The following is a 14,052-nucleotide window of genomic DNA, read 5'->3' as shown; positions in this document are numbered from 1 at the left end:
AGTCATCAAATTCTACAATCAGAGATTCTTAAATTTGGAAGGAAATTTAGAGGTCATCTCAATAGGCATACATGGAGTGAATAATTGGACTAGTGAATGAAAGAAGCAATGATTTTATGAGTCCTACAAATGCATCCATACTATTATTGCTTTGAATTGTTATTTACTTTTTCATGTATATTAACACATCTGTACCCTCCTTTCAGTGTTTGCATCATGCCTTGTATATTGGGCATAGTTAAGAAGTCTTCAGTACATCTTTATTGAATTTATAGAAAACATCTGAGCCAAATGAAGAGAAACAGATATTCATTTTGATTTCATCAATCAATCAAAAAATACTTATTGAATGTTCAATGAATGATATAAGTGCAAGATAGTATAGGATAAAATGTATACTCGCACATAAACACCAAAGGAATGCAGAAAAAAAGAATCCATGAATTCAGAAAAACAATCTCTATTGTAAATATCTTTTAGAGAATTGTGATATATTATGGATAGTTGTTTTCATTATTGATAGAATCTTCTTAGTATGGACAAAGAATTGTATTTTCACAAGACAAAGTATGTCTACTTAATTTCTCTGACTTCGATCTCGCTCTTAATATTCACCTTCCTAAAACACCCTGTCAAAGGTGAATACAGTTGAAACACTGCTTATTCATCACACTCCCTTCAATGGATCCCATGTCACTTTTCTTTTATTTTCTGTCCCTCTGACTCTTTTTCCTTCAGCTCCCTCTGAAAAGTAAGGATTACTTAAAATTTTCTTATTTATGATACTAGACCTAAACTCCATGGGGTCAAGAATTGTTTTGGGTTCTGTTTTTTTTTTTTTTTTTTTCACTATGCACTGTGTTCTCTGGTCCCACCACAAGGTGGCCCTCGTTTAGGAGCTTAATGTATATATTTTAGTAAAATGTAGGGAAGGATTATGCTTTTAGTCTTGATCTCCCTCTAGAGCGCCAACTTGCTGATGCGTGGATTAATGCTCATCATGGGTATCTTCAAGCTCCTCCATCAAGCTTTCTAAAACACAAATAAACAATCAAAACCAAATCATCTTCCACTCAAAATAAATCCAAACATCTTCCATCATTGCAAGCACCCTGATAACTGAGTCTCTGCACTGTTGGGACTTCTGACCAGAGACCAAGAATGTCAGAGTAAAGTCATGAAATAGAATTCCCAGTGGCCCATCTTAACACCACAGCTTTCCTAAGAGGAGACATAGCACAACGAGTGTCCTTTTAGAATCAGTACATTTAGATGATCTACTTGGCTGACTCCAGTTCCTTCTTTCTACTTCATAACAGGCTTCTGAAATTGTTGTCTTTCACATACTCTACAAACTCTTGATTTTTTAAATCAAAATCTCTAGCTACTTAATGCAGCGCTCATTGACCTGCGATTGGAAATCATTTAGAGAGTTTTCAAGATTTCAAGCAAGAAAACATGCATAGTTTTTTCTCATGGCACAGGACATCAGAAAATAGTTTTGAACAAAACTTTGAATTTTTTGGCCCAAAGAAAACAAAACACCCAGAAACAAATAAGATGTGTCACAATAATCCATGATTTACAATCTCTTTCTGGATCGCCTGTTGCCCTTAGCAATCCCCAAAGCAGAAAGAAAGAAAACGAATCCTTTCAGCATATCTTCATGAAACTGTCTGGGATGTGACAAAACTTTGAGAAACAGTTTTGTGATAATGGTTTTGCACTTTATTGTACTTCTCCAGAGGAGGTGGTGAATGGCTGTTTTCAAATAAATAGAGCTATCAAAGGTTAAAAATAAAAACCTCCACAGAATAATTGGGGAAGGAAGAAAAAGGGGGAAAAAAGAGCATAAAGAGAATGAAAAGGAAAGAAGGACCTATAAATATAAAAGCCTAAGGAGCGTATTTTGGGGGAATAGATGATGCAAAACAAAATTGGGACTAGTTATTGGAGGACCAAGGAAGGCAAATAAAACGATGAGATATATGATGCCTGTCCTTCTGCCTCAAATAGTTTTTCATTCCATTTTGTATATATGAGTTTCATCTGACTATGGCCAACAGAAAGCGCTTGGATTTTCTGACTTTTTTTTCACTGTCGAAGAAAATAATAGGTTGATGAGATTCAAAGGCAGCTAGTATAATATCCTCTTCAAGAATGAGAAAAACTACAAATTGAGTAGTTAATGAATGAATCATTTCCATTTTTCACGTTCTCGAACATAATAGCAGCTCTAATGATAAGAAACAGTAAAGTACGGTAGTATGTTAAAAAAAATCTTGCCTAAGAGTCAGAGTCCGGAATTTGTTGAAAAATTATATTTAATTTTGCTTCTTAAAATACCATGCACTGTATTACACAATTAAAAGAACTTGGAACTAATCTTCCATCTCTGGGAATACCTGAGTGACAAATTACCAAAGAATATCCCAGAGTATTGGCAAGGCTTACAACATGAGCTAACTTGGGCAGTGGTAATTGCAGGGCACGAGAATTACCTCTGTTGTACTAACACACACAGAGCTGGGAGGCACTTTCTCTCCTGAAGGACCAACTCGCATGAAGTGTGAGGGCAAGTTATCAAATCAGAAAACTCATAGAGCCTGTTTATGATTTTCAAAGCAAGTTGGCTGAGTATACACAAGCCAGAGGAGGAAGACGCCAGCCAACATGGGCACGTAGCCACTCAGAGACCTTGCCAGGACACCAGTTTAGAGTCAAATTTTAGAAGCCTAGAATTACTGAAGGGTAAAGAGAGTCTACACAAATGGCCACCATAGTGATTCTGACCTCTTCAAGGACTCGGGAAAGAATAATCACTAGCCATAGAAAGTGAATGCATTGGGAATGGGAAAATAGAAACAATTTGATAATCTGAAGAGATCAGGTGATCTGGTTCTGGGAGTAGAGTATTAGAGGAAATAGAAATGGGTGATTCAATCTTTGCGTTCATTTTTTGACTCTAGCGTCAACCAGTTCTGTGACTTTGAACAAGTTCCATAACCTTCTAATATCCAGTTTCCTCATCACTAACGTGATAGGACAGGACTAAATGTTTTCAAAGTACTGCCCCACTCAGAGACACTATTATTTTCTATTCATGATAGTGTTTGCAATTATATAGTGCTCTCCAAAATGTATTTATGTGATAGTGTTTGTTCTTTCAAACAGTCCTGTGTGGTAGCTCATATAGAAAACACTATAGCTCATTTTAAAGATAAGAAAATGAAGGCTTAGCAAGGTAAGATGACTTTCTCAAGGTTGCTTAGCTAATTAGCATCAGAGAAAAGACTAGAAACATTGGTCTGCTGTACTTGTAACTACCTCACATTATTCCTTTCAGCAAAATTTTTTAAAGCTTTATGTAAGGAAAACAATTTTTTTACTTGAATTTTATTCAATGGCCTTCCAGCAACAGGTGTTAAGAATTTCCTGAAAAAAAAGGTCAGGATTGGAAAAAGAGAAAGCCTGTACATTTGTATGTTGAAGGAAAATATAAACAAAGTTTATCAGACAATTCTTTAGCAAATTTATATTGAAGATGGACAGTGTGTGAGGCCCTATTCGGGGGTTGTGGGATATACAAAGATTTTAAAAGGCAACATAGTTGCCCAGATAAGGCTTTTATAATCTAACGGGAATATGAAACTTGTCTAAAGAAGATCCTGTCGTAAAACATGAAATATACTGAACTGTTTAAGGGATATATATATGTAATGCTTAGAAATTTCAGAAAAAGGGTAAATCAAGTCCAGCTCTGGTCAGGTACAGGAAAATCCAAAATTTGGTCTTTGAATTTGGAAATAGAGTGGAACATCTTGAGAAATTTTAAAGATTATAAATCTGCCAAATTAAGCAACACATGTTGGTTAATGTAGGAAGCTAGAATGAGTAAAAAGACAATCAGAGTTCTTTGCAGGTCATGGTAAAGTGGTGGCCACACAAGGATACACAGCATTGTGTTGTTCCCATCTCTTCTTGCCTCCCTTTCTCTTTTTCCTCACCTTTATTCCTTGTCTTAAGTTCTGCTTTCAATGGACCCAAGATAAGGTAATAATAACCTATGTTTAATGATCCAGAACATCATAAAGGAAGACCAGAAGGTTTAGTGAAATAAGGTACACTCCACTATAAAAAATTCTCAACTAATTCTTATATTAATATAAAATATTACGGGTTCATAGAACTAGGTAAATCCATCAGCATAAGTATAATTCTTGCATAAGAGATAATGTGAAGGGAAGTCTCAACAAAATTATAGATATTTTAGCCCTGGATAAATGTGTTAACAAACATTTGTAAACCTAAATATTGCATGAGAAAAAATGTGTGAAGGGGGTAGCATAGTTATCCTTGTGTCAATGTGTGTATATTTTGATTTCCAAGAAATGATTGAATTAAATGGAAATTCTTGCAATATGAGAATGAACTGGAATTGATATGTCATTTTATTATCCAACATGTGTTGAAAAGAACAGTGAATTAGGGTCAGCATTCTTAGATTCAGAGTCCAGCTCTTGTAAGCGTTGGCCCTTTAAACTGGAATAAGTCATTTCACTTTCTAGACCTCAGTCAACTGAGGAAGTTACATGAGTCACAATTTGCAAATTATGTACTACAGAGCAAGAGTCCAGAAAGATGCTCTTGGAAAAAAAAGTTCTGTGACAAAATATATTGAAAAATACTCATACATCATTTCCAACTTGTAGATTCTGAAGACATATTGCATATTAAAGCCTCAAAAAAAAAACCCCTATATAAAGAAATCTGTTTAATTTTATTGTAGCATTTTCCAAATGTAAGATATTTTGATATTTGTTGTTCCATTGAAGATGAACCTCTTACTGACATAATTTTCTGTGGGCCTAATTTTCGTAAAAGCAAGAATATCAGTAGAGATTTAAAATCTTAGAATTCTAGGGGCCAGCCCTGTGGCATAGTGGTTAAGTTTACACTCTCCACTTTGCTGGCCCGGGGTTCACAGTTTTGGATCCTGGGCACAGACCTGCACACTGCTCATAAAGCCATGCTGTGGTGGTGTCCCACATACAAAATAGAGGAAGACTGCCACAGACGTTAGCTCAGGAACAATCTTCCTCAAGCAAAAAGAGGAAGATTGGCAACAGATGTTAGCTCAGGGCCAATCTTCCTCAACCAAAAAACCCCAACAAATCTGAGAATTCTAATGTATAATATGATCTTACTAGAAGGATTGAACTAGAATTTAAGATCCCATGTACCCTCCTCTACCCAGAATCAGAGTGTGGACAGAGACAAGCAGGGAATCCCTTGAGACTGAAGACTCAGGAAGAAAGAAACAAAGTGTTACCTCCTACCGTGGAAGAGGTGAAATCAATTTTTGATTAACCAAGAGACTTTAAGTATGGCAGGCGGTCCCAGATTCAAACTTGAAGGAGAAGAGCTGGTGATGAGACTACTGATCATTCAGCAGGGTTTATCAAGTTCAGCACTATTGACATTTGGGGCTGGATATCTCCTTGTTGCATCAGGATGTCCAAATATCCTGGATATTTGGTAACTTCTCTGGCCTCTACCCACTAGAAGTTATAGCAATGAGGAGGCAAACTTGAAGAAAGTCCTATGCCTCTTATATTGGCATGAAGAAAATGAACAATGGATATCCAGAAAAATTAAGAACGTAAGAATTAGGAAAAGAGAAATGGAGTGAGAAAGAGAAGAATTAAAGGACAAAGATGAGGAAGAAATGAAGAGAAGGAGAAAATGGAAGAAAAAAGATGTAGGGAAGAAAGAAGGAGGGAGGGGTGAAAGAAAAGAGGCTTACAATCATTTGAACTCTATAGCAGATGAGTTGAAGGATAAGGTTGTCTGAGGTCCTTTCCAGCCTCTCTGTAGGTAGTGTGAGCTTTGGAGACACAAAGACCTGGTTTTATTCATAGTTCTGTATCTTCTTGTGTCATCTTAAGTAGTACAGTTAACCTGCCTGAGCTTCCACTTCTTGTCTGTAAAATGTGGATTACAGTTATGCAGGTTTGTTTTCTATTGCTTAAAAAATGTATGAGAGATGAGAAAATGTATGTAATAAACTTAGCACCTTCCTAAGAATTTAATAAATTGTAGCTGCTTTTATTATTGCTATTTTTCATTGGGACTTTATCATGTGCTATTTTTTTTTTGTTCAATTAACTTCATATGTCTGTTATCCTTACTTTTACCTTTATTAGCTAGTCTATGCTAGGCTATGTTGCCATAATAAACAACCTTATAATCTCAGAGGGTTAAATGACACTCTACTTTATGTCTATTTTACGTCAGTGAGGTCTCCGCTCTCATTCATACTTGCTCAGAGACCCAGGCTAACAGAGTCTCCACCATCCCGAAGGTCAGTGTGTACCATGGTAGCAGGAGAATTACACAGTAGCTCTTAAACATTTTCCCAAGAAGTGACAGGTATCTCTGCTACTCACATTTCTTTGGTTAAAGCAAGACATATGGCTACATGGCCAACTTCAAGGTGGCAGTGAAATGCAACTCCATCATATGCCCAGAAAAGGGGACAATATGAAAAGGGGACCATATCTCACCAACCAAATTTGTGACTCCCATACCTCACCAACCAAGTTTCTTCATTGATAAAATAGGGATCTCAGAGCACCTATCTCATAGGGTTGTTATGAACATTACAATGGTTAATACATGTCGAACATTTAGAACAATGTCTGGCATATGGTGATCATGAAATCATCGCTAGATATTGAGATCTATTGTTATTGGAAACCTTCTAAGACCTGAGCCATGGTTTGTGCTGCCTTGCCACCCCATCAGCACTTTTCCTGGGGCTTTGTACCATCTAGTTACTCAATAAATATTTGTTGAATTGAATTCAGTAGCATTCCAGCAACATGGCTGGGACCACCCACCAGCTGGAAGACCAAGTACGTGTAGGTTTATCAGTTCCATTTCCCCTGCCAAACACCACTGCACTCCACTAAGCATCCCTCAGCTGCGATTCTCCATTTTTGCAACCTAATTGACCTTACTATAAATGTTCCCAGCCACATAAAACATGTTGTGAAGTGCACAACAGCAGTCACAGTTGAATGCCAGATGCCATCACACTATGTGTATGCAATTTATCCCTCCACAAATCCTCCTGAACATAACAAATAACAATGTCTTTCTTAGAAACTTCCCAACAGTCAGCACCAAGGATACCAAGGGCACATTTTAAAGATTTCTTCAAAAGAAAACCAAGGGATATACAGACTTTAAAAACAAGGGCCTCCATTTATACAGACACTCTTTGATTTGAATCTAAGAGAGGGTCCCCACTTACCTAAAGTCTAATAGGATTCTGCTCCTTTGCATTACCTGCGCAATTACATATGAGGCTACTGGGGGTAAGAACTACATTAGGAAAAAGGTAGTGAGTTCTAGTTTCCTCTCTGCCACCTTCATGCTAAGGCACAACAAGCACCCCATTTAATTATTCTAGGCATTAGTTGACGCATCAATCAGATGAGGAAAATAGTGTTTGCAGCATCTCTTTCCAAGAGGTAATGAAAGAAATGGATAGAATAAGAAGCAGGAAAATTATATGGATAGATAAAAATTATCATGCAAATATCAGGGAATATCAGTAAAAAAAATTTATTTTGATTTTTGGTATCTTCTTTATTTCTTGACTTTTCCATGCTTGGTCTTAACAAATATTCTCCTGTAGGGTTGCCCATTCGTCCCTAAAGGTCATCTATAATGAGTAGCAGGTCAAAGCAGAAAAAGAGCACTTAGAATTCAACCATGTCTGGACAGATGCTTTTCACCCAGGTTTGCGATTAACGCCAAGATTTTGACAATAATAGTCAGATAGGATCTTCTCAATGTATTAGATTTTTCTAATCTGGAACTTAGGAAAACTATAAAAATATATTGGGAACCATTGAACCTAATAGCTGAGAGTTAATTGGAACGTATGGGCATTAAAAAGTGTGTCCATTTAAATGCAAAGGCTCTGTGGAGGGGTTCTGGGATAGGTGCTAGTTATGCTTTCCTAGGAACTTCAGGGAGAACCCTTGGACCTGTGCACCATGGGAAACAATGTTTCTCTGGGCCAGACGGGATCCTCTTGTCATTGAGCTCCTGACCCTTTTTGTCTATCACACTCTGCTTTTACCTCATGCCAGTCTACACTATTAAGCAATTCTCTTGTTTCAGGGCCTTTGCTACTAACCACATAAATATCTCAATTATTCTTTAAATTGTGAGCCACTTGTTTTAAGCTCCCATATTTACATGTGGGTGCATGTTCTATTCAATTTATTTATAAAGGAATATTCTCTCCCAGACTTTTGCAAAATGCTGGCTAACTGTTTTGCTTCTTGTGTTGGGGTTCCTTTTCTCTCCCTAGAGGTGCCCAATCTAAATTGTTCATTAGGTGTATACTTAGGTTGCAAAGTAAGTGACATCACTATGTCCAAGACATACTGCACCCCCAAGTTCACTGCAGCATTATTTACAATAGCCAAGACATGGATACAACCTAAGAGTCCACTGGCAGATGGACGGATAAAGAAAATGTGGGATATACACACCAAGAAACATTATTCAGCCATAAAAAAGAAGGGAATCCTGCGATTTGCAACAACATGGATGGACCTTGAGAGTGTTATGCTCTGTGAAAAGTGAGACAGAAAAAGACAAATACTGTATGATTTCACTTAAATAACAAATCTAAAAAAAGCAAACTCATAAAAACAGAGAACAGATTAGTTGTTGCCAGAGGCAAGGGGTCAGAGGTGTGGGAAATGGGTGAAGGGGGTCAAAAAGGTACGAACTTCCATTATAAGATAAATAAGTTCTGGATGTAATGTACAGCATGGTGACTATAGTTAACAATACTGTATTATATTTAAAAGTTGTTAGGAGAATAAAACTTAAAAGCTCTCATTACAAAAAAAATACTTGTTAACAATGTGAGGTGATAAATGTTAACTAAACTTATTGTGGTAATTATTTTGCAATATATACGTATATCAAATCATTATGTTGTACACTTTAAATTAAACAATGCTATATGTCAATTATGTCTCGATAAAACTGGAGAAAAACAGAATAAGGAACTACCCTAGCAATAATAGAAAATTTGAAAGGAATATTATGGTGCTTTCATTCTGTGCTAAGTGTTATCTTATAATAGTAAAATGCTTACTTTGTCCTAGATCTTTGGGCACAACAGTGACACAATTTTAACTGTACTATATCTTGTAGGTCCAGAGAAACATTCATTCTGTGAGGATGATTCTGATAGTGAGGAATGTGGGTTTATTCTTTTGTCCTTTTGCTTGTTAACAGTGACATCTTATCCAGAGAGAATCAAGAGACCCTATAGATAGTTTAGAAAGGCAAGGCTAGAGGCACAGACAGATGAATGAATGGAAAGATAATCAGAAGAAAAGTTTTGTCTACAGAGGGAAGTTTGTCCCCATGTAGACAACCCTATCAGGCATCTTGTCATAGATACAACAATAGGCTTCTTTTAAAAATCATCACATATTCATAAAACAGATTAATATTTAAAGAACGTAGATTATTTACTGTTCATATAAAATACTAGATAAATCTATTGAGGCACTTCAGCTGAAAATGATCCCCAAGATTTGGATATATCAGTACAATATATACCATATATATATACAGTACAGATAGAAACCCCTTTGGCCATAGTGGACCAGTTTGCTAAGAATTTTCAGAATGAAGGTTTTAGTGGAGGGCTCAGTTGAGTCTGCAAACTGGTGTGGAGCTAGAAATGTGTGTGCACTTAGCTGTGCTCCCTCCAAGCCCTGGCAGCTCCGATTCTAGGTCTGTGGGCAGGACAAGCTCTGGGAGCCTCTGCACTAAGGCAACTTCAGGAAACAACAGTCTGAGATCCCTAGAAGTGAACCTCAGGCCCTGGATTTTCCCAAGTCCATTTCCTGACTTTAGGCATGACTTCTACCCAACTTTTTTATAAAAAAATGTGCATTAGTGTAACACATGTCCTTAAAATAGTGAAAAAAAAAAAAAGTATTATCTTGGGGCTGCCCCAGTGGCACAGCAGTTAAGTTTGTACCTTCCACTTTGGTGGCCAGGGGTTTGCTGGTTCGGGTGCAGACATGGAACCGCTTGGCATGCCATGCTGTGTTAGGCGTCCCACATATAAAGTAGAGGAAGATGGGCATCCATGTTAGCTCAAGGCCAGTCTTCCTCAGCAAAAAGAGGAGGATTGGCAGCAGTTAGCTCAGGGCTAATCTTCCTCGAAAAGAAAATAAAAAAGTATTATCTTGTTGTTGTTAAAAGTCATTTGCAGCCAAATGGGCCAATGGTTTTCTAGTGGCTTTTAGTTACATAGCTAATTTCAATGATCCACTTTCCTGTGGGTTCATAATCAAAGCATAAACTTCATATACAAAACAACAACTTAAGTCTTTCTCCCAATCCCCGTCAAGTGCTAAATAGGATCTTTGAAATCAGGCCACTAAATGATGTTGACCACACCCAGGGAAAATGAATCAGGAAAATAGAGCAGTCAAATGAATAAGCAAACAAGCAACCAAAAAAGAGTGAGATTGAAAAGAAAAGAGGTAGAGAGCAGACAAAGAGAATAAAAAAAGTAGAACCTGGTGGGGGGAGAGGTGGTGAATATAAAGAACACACCAGATAAAACGAGCCGTTGGCTGATGTGTCTTCTTCCAAAATAGCTAGGAAGCAAGCAGGAATGATACAGGAGGACAGGAGAGCTGGCAGTTTTTATTGTCTCCTTTGAATCACATCTTCACAGGGGGCTTAATTCTTTCGTTTGAACATATAAATTCCTAAACGTTGGGTATTAAACTTTTCTAACATTTATTAAGTACAATGAGACTAACACTGTAAAATATGTACCATCATGTAAAGTTCATTACATTGAGTTATTTTCTATTTTGTTTCTTCATCTATTTTCTTTTTTATAATCTTACCATTTCACTGTCTGTATTTTTTCTTCCAGGTCCAATGGTAATCATTTTCTCTCATGGAGCCTCCAAATAATTTCTCTTTTTATCATAATTTCAATACAAATTAAAAAAACAACAAGAGAACTAAGCACAGTTTATTGGCTGTGTTGTATGTTGTTTCCTAATTGTTGAGTATGACTTAGGCTAGAGGGTAAGCAACTTTCATGCAAAATTCTGATTTTGAACAATGCACTCAGCAAAACGACAGGTATAACAATATTCCTTATCAAGGATACTGTCCAACTGCTACTTTTTTTGGTTCTTCTTTGGCATCTAAAAAAGGAGGAAGAAAGGGAAGAAAAAAGGAAAGAAAGAAAGGAGGTAAAGACAAAATAAAGACACAAAAACACTGATTAAAGACCTACTTTGTTTCAGGCAAGAGGTCAATTAACTTATACTTTGTGCATTTAACCATCCAGCAGTACTGAGAGAACCACTGTTATTGGCATCTACCACATGAAAAATGGCCTGACACAGGTTAACTTGTAGGAAGTCACATGGCTATTAAGCAGCAAGTGTCCATTTGATTTCAGACTGTCAATAGTTAATTTTTTGACATATTAACAACAGGAAAGATTTGAATTGTGCTGTTCAATATAGTAACCACTCATGTGGCTTAAACTAGTTAAAATAAATAAAATTACAAATACAGTCCCACATCGTATTAGCCATATTTCAAGTGTGCAATCACCAGATGTGCCGAGTGGCTACTGTAATGGACAGTGGAGATATAGAACACTCCTATCATTGGGAGAAATTCCACTGGCCAGAGCTGGTTTAGAAAGCAGGCTTTTCATGGATCAGAAATCATCTGTCTCCACTGGTTTTTGTGAGGCTTACCACTGTACACGTATTGTGATTTCCTTCTCCTCCTTGAGGAAAATACTTTATTAGACAAAAAAATGCCAAACAATCTTTGATTACTTTAATGCAGAGGAAAATAAATTCCATGATGTTCAAGTCTAAACTCTTGGTAGACCTCTGCAAAGTGATTGGTGAAATTTATGGGCACAGCTGGTTTGCAGTTGTAAAACCCTATATTTTTTAAGGCAAAATGGCATCTGTGCCTGCTAATTGGATACTTAGGCATACACACATAAATTGCCTGGGAATTAGAAAGGTGTATTTCTTAAGTCCTGCCCACATCTTGCCATTTTGAGAATCATTGCTGGGATTCATTTTTCCTCCTTGTTATTCTTGTAGAGGGGGTAGAAAAATGCCTTCTCCTTATTATAAATATTGCCCATTGGGAGTACATCCTTCCTCCTCCTAATGTAGCTTTAATTTTTTCAACCTCTGAACTAAGAAACCGCTGTCTGTTGTGGTAGCTGCCATTCTAAATAAGTGTGAGCTCTGTGATCATTGCCACCTGTCTGGTGAGGAAGGAAAAAATCAAACTTGTAAATGCCACAGGCAACACTGTCTTAAGAGTTAGATTTGAATGTTACGCTGAGGCCACAGAAAAGTAGTCAGCAAAGAGCCTTGCCTAGCCTGTGTTTGACCATTTTAGTTCTTTTCTGGTATTCTTTATTTCGCAGTGCAATGGTAACCATAGAATCTAAGCATATTCTGTTACAAGTTTCATGCAAAAGTTTATTAAATTTGCTTTCATAGTTATTATGAGCCCTAGAAAAGACGACTTGAGCTCTCGAGCCTATGCTTCTCCCACCTGAGCAGATTGCTTTATCATTCTTCCGTGCACTGGTAATTTCCATTAGAAAGCTTACTAACCTGGTATTGACGATGACAAACCATAATCAGAAGGTGAAAAAGGCTCACCCACTCTGATCTGTGGTAAAGCCGATACCAGCTATCTGGAAAGAAAAGAAACACAAGACAGTAAACACTGAACTGCTCATGTATCTGCCCTTTTCATGCCAGCACTACAAAGTGTGAAACATGAATGCAAAGAAAGAGAATGATTTTCAGAGATTTAATCCCTTTAGAATAGAAAGCTTTGGTTGCAGTTTAAGGAGCCTTTTCACCTCAAGGTCACAGTTTGAATCTCATCTGGATTTATGTATAGCGTTCGCATTCAATTATTTTTGAGCTCCTTCTGCAGTATTGCCTCCTTCCATTGCATATATTGTTTATGCCCCCTGGGCCTTTTGCACATTTGTCCTGCTCCTTCTTGTCTGCTTTGCTGGTTAATACGCCCCATCTTTTCAATTGGCTGATTGGGTTATGATGGATAGATTTATCCTTCTTCCTCTTTTCCCTACCTCGATATAATCAAGTTGGAACCAGGCTTTCTGGCCCTTGATACTCAATAGAATGACTGCTCCTGGAATAGGGGAGTGCTTGTAGACCTTGTCACTTGGAAATACAGAAATACAGGCTCTGTCATTCAACTATTTTCAGCCAGTGTAGAAGTATCAAAATAAAGAGAATCAACTGATTTACTTTTTATCTCTTTATTAAATATTCAAAATATAAATACATGAAGAAAGTAGCTTAGGCATATATATATATATATATATGTATATATATATATGTAAAACAGATGGGCTACATATACTTATTTTAAGGGTGATAGTAATTTTTATTAACAAATATTAAGTATGAACTTATTAGGTAAAAGGCACTGCCAGGAACTATAGGTGATAAAATATGCTTAGTTTTCCCTTAATTAACTTACTTAATAGGAAGAAACATGCATTTGTGCAAAATAAAAATTAAAGTGCAAAGTAACATGATGACAAACAAGTAATATATAATAAATCCTTCAGAGACTCACAGTGACAAAGGAATATTGTGGTCTGGGTTGATTAAGGAAGAATTCATACAGGAGGTAGGACGTGGAGAATATACAGCACAAGAATAAGATAGGCAGAGAAATTAAATTGCAGGACCTTCTAGAAAGTTCGAAGTTGAAAGTATGTATAGGGTGGGCTGCAGAGAAGGTAAATGATTGGTATGGATCCCTTAGAAGAGATATTTGAGAGGTTTGGAGACAATTTGAAGCATCACTTTTTTCTTTCATATACACCCAGTCAATCCTACCCCTCTTTGTCTTTATTCCTTTGCTCCTCCTAGTAAT

General features: G+C 36.9%; 1 long non-coding RNA gene across 1 annotated transcript in view; it reads right to left on the bottom strand.

The window, feature by feature from the left end:
- Window positions 1–10,991: 10,991 nt before the first annotated feature.
- Window positions 10,992–14,052, bottom strand: part of LOC139045769 (uncharacterized) — an 87,938-nt gene continuing 84,877 nt past the window's right edge. The window contains exons 2-3 of the long non-coding RNA XR_011504858.1: window positions 12,744–12,826; window positions 10,992–11,285 (exon numbers count right to left, since the gene is read on the bottom strand). This is a non-coding gene — a long non-coding RNA (uncharacterized lncRNA). The remainder of the gene's footprint in view (window positions 11,286–12,743; window positions 12,827–14,052) is intronic.

Source organism: Equus asinus, chromosome 7, assembly GCF_041296235.1.
Source record: "Equus asinus isolate D_3611 breed Donkey chromosome 7, EquAss-T2T_v2, whole genome shotgun sequence".
NCBI classification, from domain to species: Eukaryota; Metazoa; Chordata; class Mammalia; order Perissodactyla; family Equidae; genus Equus; species Equus asinus.
Note: the sequence above shows the minus strand (reverse complement) of the source record. Positions and strands in the feature narration are given on the sequence as shown.